The sequence below is a fragment of the Falco cherrug genome, chromosome Z, assembly GCF_023634085.1.
Source record: "Falco cherrug isolate bFalChe1 chromosome Z, bFalChe1.pri, whole genome shotgun sequence".
Taxonomy (NCBI): Eukaryota; Metazoa; Chordata; class Aves; order Falconiformes; family Falconidae; genus Falco; species Falco cherrug.
In genome coordinates, this window is record NC_073720.1 from 13,470,592 (window position 1) to 13,485,906 (window position 15,315).

The following is a 15,315-nucleotide window of genomic DNA, read 5'->3' on the forward strand; positions in this document are numbered from 1 at the left end:
GACACCTGCACAGTGAAGAAGAGACAGATCTTCTGATCCCTGATAAGGTCACAGAGGCTTAGCTATAATATAGCCTTGCTTAATGCTCATTGGTTTTGCCTACTGAGCACAAGCCTGTTTCCTTGACAACACAGCTGCAGTTGCCACAGCATCCAGAACCACATGTGATGTCCAGGTTTAGGGTATGGCCCAGCTGAAAATCTGTTATTCAATGCTACTTTCTACAAGCCATTGTAGGCTATAAACAAGAAGACTGAAAATCTTCCATTTTTTCTTTCTTCTACTGATATTAAGCCCTTTGCTACGACTTACTTACAAAGACATTCCTCATATGGGATGGACACTTCTGAAACTCAGGACATGACAGTTCTGGTCTTGGTGAACACACAGTCTAAGGGTGTTCTTTATTCAAGGCATGTAATTTCCATGTGATATGCAAGCAAGAATTAATCATCAGCTTGTCATTAAAAATGCAGTAATAATCTGGAAAGCAGAAACATGACTAATGACATCAGAAACAGGGAGAAAATTTTACTTTTACTTTTTAAAATGTTTTTTCAAAAAGTGACTTGCATACATTGTACCCAGTGAACTAGTTTTAAAGTTGAGAATCATGCAAGACCATGCAAAGCCTATCATACTTTTTAAGCTTCACTTCACATCTTAACCAAGGTAATCAACTGTCCATCCTCTTGATGTGAATCAGAGATTTGTCATCTAACAGTATCACTAAAATGACAGTATTAAAATGACTTATCAGTTTTCTCTGCTGAAATGGCTAATGTGTTAGGAAAAGAGACCCAGAGAAGTTCCTTTCTGTTGTTTTATTGTCACTGAATTTAAGAGAGGTTATCATCTGATATATAAATACGTATGTTTTTCTGTTATATGACACAGTGAACTTGCCCAACTTGTGCTTTTGTTTAATGAATTCCAAATATCCCTGGAGCTCTTACCCGTGACTGTAATTCATCTGGGCTTAAGTGTTTCCTGAAAAGTTCAGAGAGGAGTTGAAACTTCTAGGTGTATGCATGTAACCGCTGAAAAACATCTTGAATTATCTCGTGGGAAGTGGATGCTGGGCAATGCACAAAGAGTTCAAAAGCTAAAGTATGATCAGGTTCTCTGATTAGAAGTTGGAGGCAGACAAATTCAGGTCATAAGTAATGCAGAGAATTTAAACATTACTGACAATCAGGCATTGAAATTACTGCTGTAGGGCTGTGTGGAGTGTTTCATCAACTCTGGATGATTTTCTAGATTGTACATTTTACTTTAAAAAATAATAAATGCATGGAAATTCTACAGCCCCATTCTACACAGAAAAGCTGATCAGATGATGATAGTATTATAACCTATAACTCATTACTGGGGAAAAGAAGAGTTCAGAATAAACCAATATACAGTAATCTGTTACACTGACAATTTTAAAGACGCATATATTCTTGAGTTTCATAGAAATAGAGCAGATCACCCCAATCATTATACATGCAAGTTTCCACTACTCACCTAATTAGATGTGCTTTGTTTCCCTGAAATGCCAGAACACCTAAAATCTGTGTTCCACTAAGCTCTAAGCTTAGCAACACGTATAAAACTTTGTACTCTGAGGTTACAGCTGTACTCAACTGTGCTCAGTATCACTCTCCAGCACACAGACTAACGGCACTAGAACAGAACAAGTCTGTATTATTAATTTCCTATCTTCTAAACCTTCTAAACCTAAAATCTAAATCTAAAAGATCGTCTGCAAGCAAACTGCCAGCTGGGAATGACCCACAACCTGTACAAACTGCAAAAATTCAGAGATTTTTAGCAATGTCCTGGGCAAAACTCTAGCCCCTTGCACAAATAATAAAACAGTATGGACAACTGACTTCCAGTGGGAGGGGAAATTCCCTGGCCCTGTCTAATATACTAACGTTCACATAGGTAACGAGGTGAGACCTCATGTGGCAAAAACCTTCTGACATCAGAGCTGGGAGGTTGACACGATCCCACATTTGCTGTCAGCGAAGCAGTATCTTACCATTGTGAACAGCAGGACCAAGCAACTTGCACTGAATGTAGAACTAATATGAAATCTAGCCTCTTGCAAGCACTGGAAATAACAATAACAGCGATATTATTATAATATCAATAATATTAACAAAATAATAACAAATAATAATAACAAAACCGATGGTGTTTAGTTCTATCCAGACATCCCAGAACAAAATGAGTCTGAGGGAATTTAAAACTGAGAAACAAACCAAAATTTTAACCCCTGAAACATATGATTTGCACAAGTAGAAGCCAGAAATCCTCCATTATTTCATAAGCCATACGTCCAAATCAGTGCTCTAAGTCATGACTAATCGGTTGAATTACCTCTAGTAAAACAAGCTGAGAATTCCAAATTAGCCTGGAATATAAAGATTTCACACAGATGTGGGTTTTTTTTTTGAGGAGCAGGAGCACTGCTGCTACTGTAAATCAAAAGAGCTACTGAGCCTCTGCTATTTGTCCTAAATATTTCTGAATGAGTATGAAGTAAAGATCAGAAAAAAATGGCTGAGATTGTGACAGCTGATCTATAAGGCTATTTTTACTACCAGAAAATACATGGCTGGCAATAAGAAATGAAATATATCAAATTAAGAACAACATGGGAAGGTAGAAAGATAATGGTTAATGCCTGACAAGTCACAGCTGTACAACACTAACTGATAAACACAAGATATTACAGGCTGTAATTTGTAATGTCTCAGCTGTACAACATCAACTGATAGACACAAGATATTGCAGGCTGTAATTTATAATGTTCTATCAGTTTCCATCTGACAATAAATTTTGGATCTTCTGGTTACACCATTTGTTCTGAATGGTTAGATGTAGATGTTTGGAGTAAAATTCTGGTTTCACATAAAACAAGAGCAAAACTACTGTGAAAAACTAGAAATGGATATAGATAGGTGAGGAAGAAGGAAACAATGGACACAGTGATCAGTATTATAGGCTGTAATCTCAGAAAATCCTTGAGCAAACCATTATGAACTTTGTGCAGCTAGCAGAGCAAAAGTGGTAGTAAGAAGCCATGGGATATAAGGGGATAACTGAATATTACACAAATTCCTATCAAGTGGGAAAGACAATATGAAGGAAAGCAAAAAAAACCCCCCAAACATTTGGAAATTTAACAAGTGTGTAATAATGGCTGGCACAGAAAGGGAGGGAGGGAGGGAGGGAGCACTGCAGGGTTTGGAAACAAGTTTAAAGGGGGATATAGAAGTGAGATGGTGACATACTACACATTGCAGCCATATTTTAGATAAAGACACATGGAATGAGGCTACATTTTTCAAACTTTAGAAGTATTTTACAATAATTAAGATAAAGGGCAAAACAAGAGAAAACAAACATATCAGATCTGTACCTGAATAAGGAAGGTTCTATTTTAGTAATAATCTTTAATATGTAGAGGCAAAAAAATATATACACGAAATCTAGCCAGCCAATTCCTTGTACTATGTCAAAGTTATGTAGTACTACAATGCATAGAGTAGATCCTCTGTGAAATTAATTTATTGGTTTAAACTCAGACAATGCCGACATGGTAACTTTCTAGTGGCAGACTTCTTATATGACCAAATATCAACTAATCTAATATAAAATAAAAAAGCTGTTACAATTTTTTCTTATGTGCACTGGCTAAGTTGACAGAAATGCACTGTGTGACCACATGTCTTCTAACCAGCTTGCACCGGGCAAATTCAGTACTATGGATTGTGGAAGAAGAATGGGCTGAATATGGCATCCAGGCTCCAGTACAACGTGACAGAGTGCCAGGACCAAGGCAAGAGAGAGAAGGGGAGAGAAGTCTGAAGAAACAGGAGGAGTTTTGTTTTGTCTGCTTTGAACTGAAACTTCATACTCGGTGTTCACAGAGAGGTGTCTGAGTGATTTCAGTTTAGATGGAGCAAGACTGAAGTAAGTAAAGAAGCAGATAACAGCTTGACTTCATGGTTAATGGATTTAAGGTGTCTGAGCCTGAGTAAGATGGACCTTGTGGTAAAAACACTTAGAGACAAGGATTTAATCAACTGAGAACATAAAAGTTTGTGTCATAGCCACAAAAAACCCACAGTTGTTTTCCTATTGAATATAGCTGAAGTTTTCAGTTTTTCCTTTCAAATATCTCAAGTGTACAATCTTACATGACAGAAAAGATCAGGGTAGCACAACTACAAACCCAGCCTCCCATGACAATGACCTTCCATCTTCAAGAACAGCGGAGCTGAAAATGTAAAGAAAATTACTGTGGTGTTTGGGGGTTTGGGGGGCGGGGGGGAGGCGCTTTGTTTTGTTTTGTTTTTAAAAACCCAACAAACAATAGAAAGTGTTGTCCATCTGCCTGGCCTGTATTGGCCGATTTAACCCTGGGAAGTCAGAAAAACTATGAATTCTATTGCTTCCAGAAAAAAAATGTAGAATATGTAATCTGATTTATTTTCCTACAGTCTACATATTAAAAAAATAACTAATAAATAAAATTGGGAACTTTGAAAGAATTCAGTAAGAGAGACAGTATCAATTTTTTAAGATACTAAAACAGTACAGTGGTAAGCAAGATACAGGAGGCCCAGTAACATAACCACAGTTAATCAAAGTAAGAGCATTTGGTGAATACTGTTTATGCTTTGGTCTCCTCATGTTTCATAAGTAAAAACTCTAAACCCCCAAATTTTCTGTAAACTTGTGAAAAGTGATTTTGAATAAAATATTGCCCATCCAAAACTATTAATAATTATTTGCTCATTTCATTTCTGAGGAAGCTATTACTTACACAGGTGACTGAACCACGCAAAATTTGCATATTGCAGATGAAAGACAGTGAAGGGAGACTAAGTGGCTTTTGGAAAATGATAGGCTATTTAAAGTATTGCTAAAAAGACTCTTCAGTCTGTAAAGACTATGAGCAGCTTGCATTATCAATGCTCTGTGAGATCACTGCTATAAAACATTTTACACATTTCAGAAATAGTGTTAATATACAACCAAACCATTTCAACCCTTAATGATGCAGAAGAAAATTCATCTATGAGTGAGACTTTTATAAGAAATACTACATTTATAAAGACATCTAATGTTATTACACAAAGTAATAGGAAAGCCCCTGAGTTAATTATTAGGATTTTTAAAACAGACAACTGCAAGCAGTTTTATTTGCATCATGTATTTCACATCCATACCAGATTAAAAAAAATCTATAAATAGGAAAGGAACTTAATTTTCTTAATTACCTTAAAAAACATCAGCTTAAACCCACAGAAAATAATAACCACAAATGCTTTAAAAAGAATAATGACCAATGTGACAAATCTAATTTTTAAATTCTTTAAAAAGAATGACTAGTGAATAAAAAGCAAAGATTTCAAGTTCAGTCTTTTTGGAGACTTCTGCACACTGCACAAGATAAAAGCAAAACTAAAGTTAAGTGGATATAAGGCTTTCTGCTATAGAAGAAGGAATAAGAAAGATGAAGACACTAATTAATGGAAAAGGATACAAGCAAGTTCATGTTTATCAACAGGATTCTTACATGGTAGTTCATGTTTACGTTCACTCTAGAAGAATCATGAATCCCTAAACTTTTACAATAATATTCACATAAGAATGAAGAAACAAAGGGTGTTTAAATACTTTTATACTGATTTTAATGTATGGAGAACAATGCTAAAAACTAAGTTACAAATAAAATAACATTGATCACAATTGCTATTTTATTACAGTCAGGACCTTAAATGAATGGCTTTCCTAGCAGATATGATGGTAATACACATCATGCCGACTAAATGAAGGAGTCAGAGAGCTACGAACACCCCTTTCAAACACATGCTACACAGGATTCCCAATACATTCCCCTCTTCTTGTCTTTAGACAACATATTTATATCCTCTCTACTGCAGAGTGAGCTCCACCATCCTAGCTTGCCAATACATTCCTCTGAAACTTCTAGTATCTATTTCCTTATGTTATTAGGAATGTAAGTTAATCAGATTGTAACACAGATCATTGAAAGATGCTGATACTCTATTTGCAAGGCAGATTCTCTGCTAATGCTGTGTTAATGTGGACACTGAACTGAAACTTGTCAGCCTTTTCTGATTCACACAGAGAATTAATTACATGTTCCTTTTCTTCTCAGAACTCTAATTGCAATTTCCCTATGTTCTCTATATCTTACATATCAGAACCTGTTGATTTCTTTTCTGTGAAATCACTTCTTTTGCTGGATCCACTGGTGAATACAACACCTCCCGGATCATTTGGACTCAAATAGTGAAATCATAATTCAACAGCTCCCAAAGAAGTGAAATCATAACTCAACAGCTCCCAAAGAATGAAATTATTTAAACCACAGTCAAGCACATAACAAGATTATAAAACTGCATCTGATATTTGTTAAACATATATATATATAAAAATATATATAAATGCTTAAAACATGGTAAAACCATTAAGTAGCAGTGTAAAAAAAGTAACAAGTCTCACATATGTCAAGCTTAAGACAGCTGGAATTATTTGTGAAAGCATTACAAATCTAACTAATAGTTTTAGCTGGAAAAGTAATGAAGTAAGATTTCAGTTTTTAATTTTTTCAAAACAGCCTTTCTGTACTAAATTAACTTCAATTTTAAAATAAAATTTTCATCATGGTTAGTAGGGAATTTAACCAACCCAAAAAATTCCTAAAAATACATAAACCAGTAATTTTTATCATCTACAGGAGAAAAAATGGACATAAAATGGTTAAATGACTTACATCATGTCGCACGGTTAGGAGCTCAGGCAGATGAACTTGTTTCACGCTTCCTGTTTCAAAACCTCTACAGATTCTTCCAGCCTCTAGTACCTGAAAGGAGAGTCAAGCACAGGTTAAAAAGGGAGCAGCAGTACAGGCACTAAAATCAGACAGAAAATTTTCCATTTCCTAAAATCCAATGTAGCTTTTCAGCATTACAGAATGTATTTTTTAATGCGATGGTGATAGATTTCTCTTTTTGTCATACTTAATGATGCCTTGTCAAGTGTTCTGAGGTAATTACAAGAAGTCTAACAGCAAAATGAAACAACCCCAATCGCCAGTATCTCGGCATAGCTGTCATACAAGTTTTCAATCACCGCAGCTCTAATTTAGATTTTTGTATTGTAAGTATCCTTCACTACAGCAACAACATTAAGACATGAGAGGAACTTCCAGTAATCTTAATTGTCTTACAGTAGTAATTCCTGTTTAACTACCTGCTTGTCTCTATATTCCTTATTTATGCTTCTCCTACGTGACAATATTGTTTGGATTGCATGTTTATAAAGACATTGCATAATTTGTTCCTTTTCATTAAAGGAATGAAGTTTTAAGATGTGGCCAGCACACTGTACAAGGTAACACAGAGATCTAGTGATACCTTTTGACCTTACTGTTCTCTCAGTAAATAAGTTTTCTAAAAACAGTCCTCAGCAGAGTCTCAAACTCTTCAGCGATGGTATATGCCATTTAAAATTTGTTAAATTTCAGAATTGTTCTAGAGGCAAATGCAGAAATATAATCTACATGAAGTTGTACATAGTCTTTAAAGTGTGAGGATCAAGTGATTGTCTTTAATAATTTCAGAAAACACAATAATTCAGCTGATTTAAAACAAAATCTTCTTTAAATAATGAACACATTCCAACCCAGTGCAGCAAATCTATTATAATTTCCTTACTAATGAGAAAGTTTCAACAGTACTAAACACCTTGGGTTTGGTTGGTTTTTTTTTTCCAGAATTAAACAACACAATGAAATTCCATGGCAGAAAATTTATTCTTATATCAATTTCAGTGCTGTTAGCTTAAAAACCAAACAGGTTATCTTGAGATTAGTAGTTAAGCAGTAGTTAAGTAGTTTGGAAAGCCAGGAATGTCACACAATAAGCTTTACTAGGTAGTATATTATTACCTGAATACTCTCAAAGAACTATTAGTCATAACAAATTTACAGACAGTGTCTGCCAAAATGATCAATACAGAAAGAATGAAAGAAAATATTTTTTTTTAAATTCTAGAAATGTTAAGCAAAAATAGCTAGTAGCTTGATAATTATTTGATAATCACAGAATATGAGTTTGCTGGTTGGAAGCTTTCAAATTAATTGCAATGAGAAATGAGATATATTACCAAGAATGAAAAATACTTTAGAATAACTATTTTAGATTATACGCTTCTAATCTTCCAGAATTCTTAGCCTCTGGTAAACCACTTATTAACTACACATTACTTTATACAGTCCAGCTTTTCAACATGCAGTGACAGCTGATGCAACTCCATGGTCATTCCCTTCTATCTACTAACCAACACCCAACAACTTTTTATCTAGTTTTTTTTGTATATTTCTATTTTCCTGTTTATTACTGCTTTCTAGGTCCATAGTTTCTGTGTTACTTCCCTTTCAGATTTTCAGAAATGTCAGTTATCATTAACAGATTAAAGTAATGATTCAATGATCTTAATGATATAAAAGACCTCCTGATAAAACATATAAGCACATATGAATGATTAAAGACCCCCAGCAAAATAATCAAACACATTACAAACAGTTTTTTTCTGTTTTGCTGAGTGTGTAGCAACCAGATTTTTTGTAATCTTGATGTTCTTACTGTCTGTAAAATGCCAGTTGCAATAGGATCAGAAAGACTGGAGCTAATGTATTTTCCAACAATAAATACCTTTCCTGCTTCAGTCTCTGAGTTTTATTAGCCCTTCCTAAGCAGAGGGATAAAAATATTTACAACTGGTCAGTAATCATTAAAAATTAATTTCAAGGATATTTAGGAAAAAGAAAATTTTGTTACTCCCATAACTTAATCACTCTAGGCATCATAAGGAAATACATTATTTTTATGGTTTCTTTGCCTAGGCTGTTCTATTTCAATCTCCACAACTAATACAAATCTGTCTCTTACTCCCTGTCTTCTGTTCTTCCCCCTCAGTTATTGTTGTCTATATCCTTTTATTCTGTCTAGCAAACCCTAAATTCTCCATTCTTCCAACTTCTGTCAGTGCTGCCACTCTCTCAAACCAAGTGAGTCTCTACCATCCTCTGACTTCTTCATTATTTCCTGTCCCCTGCATGGCTCCCAGCCCCAGTGTCCTCATTCACTCTGTTCTTGACTATAAAAATCAACTTCCCAGTTGCATGCAACCTTTTCTGCAGACAGAAATTATATACTTTGAATGCAAAGGGTTTAACATTCATTTTTCAATATAAAGCGGCAGGATTCCTCCTGCCTTGCACTTTAACTTTGGTATGTGCAATACATATATTGTACTGTTTCAGCATAGGTCCTTTTCATATTTTTTTGTTTGTCACTTAATAGTAAGAGGTGAAGAAGTTTTTAGCAAGCGTGATTTTTGCAAAGGTTTGCAGCAATGTCCAAGTCAACAAAACTGTACTTCCAGAAATCCCCATCATGGATTTTACCGGAATTAGCACTGACTGTCTTGGAGGAGGGATGGAAAAAGTGAACAGAAAATGATATATTAATGGAAAAACCCAAACAAGAAGGAAAAAAGGAAAAATCTTCTACTCAGATCTCTTCTTTCTGAAGGGTACAAATAACATATTTGCCATGCCTAGCTGCTGCAAAAAGTATTTAATAATTCATCGTATCAACTGGCTAGAACATATCTAGGGGGCTTGTATTCCCCTGGGAAAGAATATTTAGACTCAGTCTGGTTGAAGATTGATCACATTAGTTAAGCCATGTCATTCTGATGGCCAACAGCCAAATTTCTATCCCAGTCATATACTTGGCAGTGTAATGATGACCCATCTGCTGTGTAATTCACTCACAAACTGTCACTATTTGGTTTATCTACAGTGACACAATTATGAATGCAAATCATACTATCTGCAAAAAGGTGCACAGTTTTTCTCATTCCTGTCTCAAAGACAGTAAAAGCTTAAGCAACCCATTGTTGTCAATGGACAACAAATAATCGAAGATTTTGTGATTACTTGTGCAAAATTTTTGGCTACCCTGGCTGGTGCAGAAAACCTTTGCTGCACCTCAATACTCAGTTGCTGGCACAGTTGGAGTAGCTTTCCTTCTGTGAACCATATACCAGTATCATCAGTCCTCTGGGGGAATGATACAGGGATTTGAAGTACAGCCACCCAACCACACTTCATAGTAATTGTGCTGCTTTTCATATCTGATATTGGCTTCCATACAAGCTTCCAAACTAATTTGATAGGTGAAAAACTTATCTGTGTTCATGGTCAAACAACCACAAGAGTTTAAGCAATCCTGCTGCCTTGCAGTTGAGTCCTCAATAACTTCTCCACAAACAAGAGGACACAAATGTAAATGTCTATGAAAATCTTGCTATGTCACTCAAGCCTCCTTTTTAGGTCCCTATGCCTGGTCCCATATCTATAGTCAATTTCATAAGCTCTCAAAAGCTCATGTTGAATATTCTGAATACTCTTGCAAAATATTGTCCAGACTATATCTATCAGCAGCTGGTTAGAGAAATTTCAGTTGTACTCAACTTCATTTAACTAATTTGTTACAACATTTTAAAGAATGCTGCTTGCAAATTATGTGTTGCTTTGTTTGAGATGTTACAATTTCTTTCTACCATCTTGAGCCAAGACAGGCAAGCCAAATGTGTTACTGCAAAAAGTAATGAAAAGCTGCACTGTACCCATAGAGCTCTGGAAAAATAAAGCCAGGTGCAACATAAGATATAAAGAACAGCCAAGGCAAGCTAAGCTGGAAAATACTTTGTAAAGATGCAGAGAAGCTTAATCCTTTCAAATGGCAGACTAAGATGATGGAAAAGATGCAACTATTTGCTTCATAAGCAAACCTATAGTTAAATGTAATTAAGGATTTAAACTAATATGATTTAGTTTTAATATTAACTGCCACAAAGCTTTAGGTCAGTTAGTAACTGAAGAGCAACTGGCATTATCTACAGAACACTGCTGACATGAGTAGCACATCAGTAAGTTGTACTAAAATTGCCAGAGAGGATTAGTTAAATTATACAATTACTCCATGCTCCCTTTTTGGTTCTGTTGTTACTCCAAATAGACTTCAAGTAGGCAAAAAGAAGGAACTAAATTTAGTGAGAAAGCTATGGTTGTACCAGGTAAACTATATGTTACATAGAATGTGCATCATATCTACCAAAATCATTGTTGGTTTTACACACACTTATTCAGGCTTTCATTGTTTATGAAATAACTCTTTCTTGGTACATTCAGTTCATCACCTAGAGGATACTCTCTAATGTTTTGTAAGGGCCCAGAGGCAGCTGCTCAAGACATAGTGTACCCATATTTTGATAGACCTCTTCAAAATCCAGATCAAATACTTCAGGGATTGAGATCATCATCATGATGTTTTTCTGTTTTCAAGTTTGTTTTTGACTCCACAATTGCAAAGATACTTCTTCAGCTCACCGAATCTCAGCTGATTCCAAGAACAAATTCTGACTCATCACATACGGTGAACAGTTTGAAGTGCAGCAGCAAAATGCCTCTTACTGGGTTTATATTTTATGCACACACCCAGACCCATCTATTGATGCCCTATTATCAGTTATGAAAAAGCCAGTCTTAATCCTGACCACAATTTGCACTTTAACTGGTATTACAGGCCACCAAGTGCTCTATAAAAAACCTAGCACTCAAACCCGTTTAGACCTGACCATAAAAGTATCGAATCACCATCTACTTTGTTCATGTGGATAACGAGTAGAGGGGAATCAATGTAAATTCCTTGTATTGACTTGTATTTCTGTATCCAATTATTTATCTTCCCATTTTGGGACTGCATGGCTTTGTATGTTTAACAGGAATATCACCTCCAGTTACTGGGGGAGGGCAGGAAATACACACTGTACGTAGTGTGTAAGAGCTACTCATTCTGCTTTCAGGCTCATGGGAGGGTAACCCAAAAGTTTTGCAGCTATACTATTACTTATGAATTTAGCAAAGGTTTATTTTTGACGGTTGTGTCTGCAGCAAGCTTTCCCTTGATTTCAAAATCATGTACCTGTCTTCAGAAAAAAAACCCAAATCAACAGCCAGCATCAATTATTACAAAGCTCACATCATCTCTTAGAGCAGGTCACTGTTCTTCATACAGTTAAATTACACAGTACCAAGTTAGTTATCATGCCAGCTTACTAACTTAAGTTAAAATAGTTAAAAGACAGTAGAGGACATTCTTTCTTTCCTAGTATCAATAAAATATTATTTAAAAAAAACAACCCACAAGTTGCAAAATAAATAAGACTTTTATGGCAGTTCAAAATGAGTCTTCCCGCTCCAGTATTGTTGCTCTTTCCTCTTTTGACGGTGACTACTGTCAAAGTGAGGATAAAGTAAAGATTTTTTTCCCAGGGCCAAGAAAAGTAATTGCAAGTTGCATCATCTCAATCCCATTTTCATTTTTTAAATATATTTTTAAAAATGTCTTTCTTATGCACTAAGCAAATGCTATTAAGTAAGCTAGTAATGAGTATTTCTCACAGCTCTAGGATGTATATTGTAAGCAGCTAGTTTCATATAGAAGGGGTTATACTGTGCGTGTATATATACATGAGTTATGTACGTTTACATATATATGTGTATATATAAAAGTAGATATTTTTTTTCTGAAACATAAGAAAAAATTTATGTATGTCATCTATCAATGTTTAAAAAACCCGACCACAATGCAAATAACACCTTTGCCTTTAGCATATCATCTGCTTCCAAAACTCAATTATATATGCAAAAAAGCCATGTTCTTGAAGAAACCACAATAGTTCCTGTACTTTCCATAATAGGAAAGCAAACAAAAAACCCCAAAACAACCCATACAAGGATTATGTAAAAATACATCCATTCATAGTAACATTTAATTTAGTGTTTCATCTAAAAACATTCAAAGGAAATTCAGGAACTTAAGGTATATACAATAACTAATTTAACGTATGGGTAATACGTACAAGGCTGTATAATGAAGAAACCCTCTTTCAGACTGACTGCTCCTGGATCAAAGTGAAAAATAGATAACACACAAGAAGGGACAGAACAGGACAGATCCAGACTGATTTCTCTTAGAGTTTAATTTACTTCAAGACAATGTCTTACAGTCTAATGTAGAATTAAAGAATATTGCTTTAAAAGACTGTAACACCAGATCCACTTTCAAATGCTGTAAGCCATTTTAATATCAAATATTCAGAAGACATGAATGAATTGAGGAAAAACTTGGGATTCACTGTATCTAGCAGAAAGGACAAAGACTTTTGATACACAGCAACAAATATGGTCTACATCTGCTAATTAAAGCTCTGGGGATAACCAGAGATTGTCCCTCAGTTAAATGATAGACTACACCATATTTTCATAGGGACAATAACATATGTGGATAGCTCAGCATCCAGCTGTGGAAAGCATACTGAGAATTAGTCCCAAGTTATGTTAACTGATGAGGTGCTACAACTAGAACATGTTTAAAGTCAAATGCTAAATTAAGCAAGAAAGAAAAAAAATAAATCCCAAACTAGAAAATATGGTTTTAGTCTTCTCTTCACACACGTTCCCAGGCATCACCATCTCTTGTGTTGAAATACTACCACAAATAGATTTCTGAGTCATAGTAAGGCAATAAACAGTAATTACTAGTAATACTGTATAAATGACAAGGTATAATAATTTTCTACTCCATTTAAACAAATTGCCTGCCTATACAAGCCATCAAAGAGCCACACCTGTCACAAATGAGATCCAATATACTGATCATAATGTCAAGTCAGACTGGTTCCTAATGATATAGAAGCTGGCAATTTGTTGTGAGCACTAGTGTTTTGTGTCCCAGAATTTGATTTTATTTTCTTTAAAAAAAGGATAAAATGGATCTATTACAAAATGGATTAATTAACAAAAAAGCCCCCAAAATAGAAAAAAAAACAAACCCCAGCATTTCATACTGCACCGGATTTGAAATTATAAATAAAAAACACTTAATCGTGTAAGAACAGAAATAAAACTGTTCACATACATGAAAAAAAAAATTTCCAAGTTTACAATTTGATTGAAATAAATTTTCAAATTAAAAAAAACAGTGGTACAGTAGTCTAGTCAAAATAACAAAGGAAAAGATAATCCTAAATCCTTTAAGCAGACTGTGTTGTATCTTAACAATAAATTACTATATACCTGTTCTGGCCAGGATCTAGAACAGTATAAGCAGATGTCTTTCTGGAGCATGAAAAACATAGCAAAGTTAAACCTCTAATTGTATGTGACTGGGATATATAAAAGGTAAATTTAGTAATCTTTCCATCAAAAATTACTCATAATAAAAATCCTTTCTTAGATTTTTAGATTACCAACATTTTAAGGATTAAGCAAGGAAATGTATCACATATTCCAGATAAGCAAATAGCCCCCACATCTCCTTTAATTCTCTTTTGTCTCTTGAATCTCTTTATTTTCTTATTGCTTATGAATGCACTTTGAATTAAATGGCCTGTGATTCATCTATTTTATTATTCTACCAGCTTGTTTGTTCTACATCTTGACACTTAAGATACTAGTCAAAATGGTGATTTCTTCTTGGGAAAAAAAATAAAAAATTAACCAGAACCTCTTCCTCTAATTTGTTGCACATTCCAGTTTAGTAGTCATTGCTTGCATTCTCTGGGAAAGTGGCATTCCGATTCTATAAAGCATGTCCTATCCAGAATAACAGCTTTTATGAGAATTGCTTCAATAATGGTTGAGTGATGTCTACCCAGAATCTGATTACTAATGATTTTATCTTACTGCTTTACATACTTGCTAGCTTGAAGGTATTGAAATATTTCCAGTTTTTCAATGTGCCAGCAATACAGCATACATGTTTCACAGTACATAATAGAAGTGTTTATGATACATCAATAGTTTATGAGAACACTGACAAATTCAGGTTCAGTAAGCCATTTGCTAGTTTCTGTTTAACTGAACAAAATTTTAGCAAAGAATGTGGCCAACTTATTTACTGCAATATACATGCCTTTCTAAGCTTTAACTTGTATCTTGTTCAGTAATGACAATATTTCACAAAATCACCTACGATAAGGATGACATTTTAGGGTCTTAAGCTTAACTTCTTTGATGACAAAGTTAAATCTTACACATATTTTTTTCCTACATAAATATATTATTTCTTCTAGCTGCTGGAAATCAGCACATTGTTGAATTGCTGCTGACAGGACTTGCTAGACTTTATAACACTAGGGTAAAAT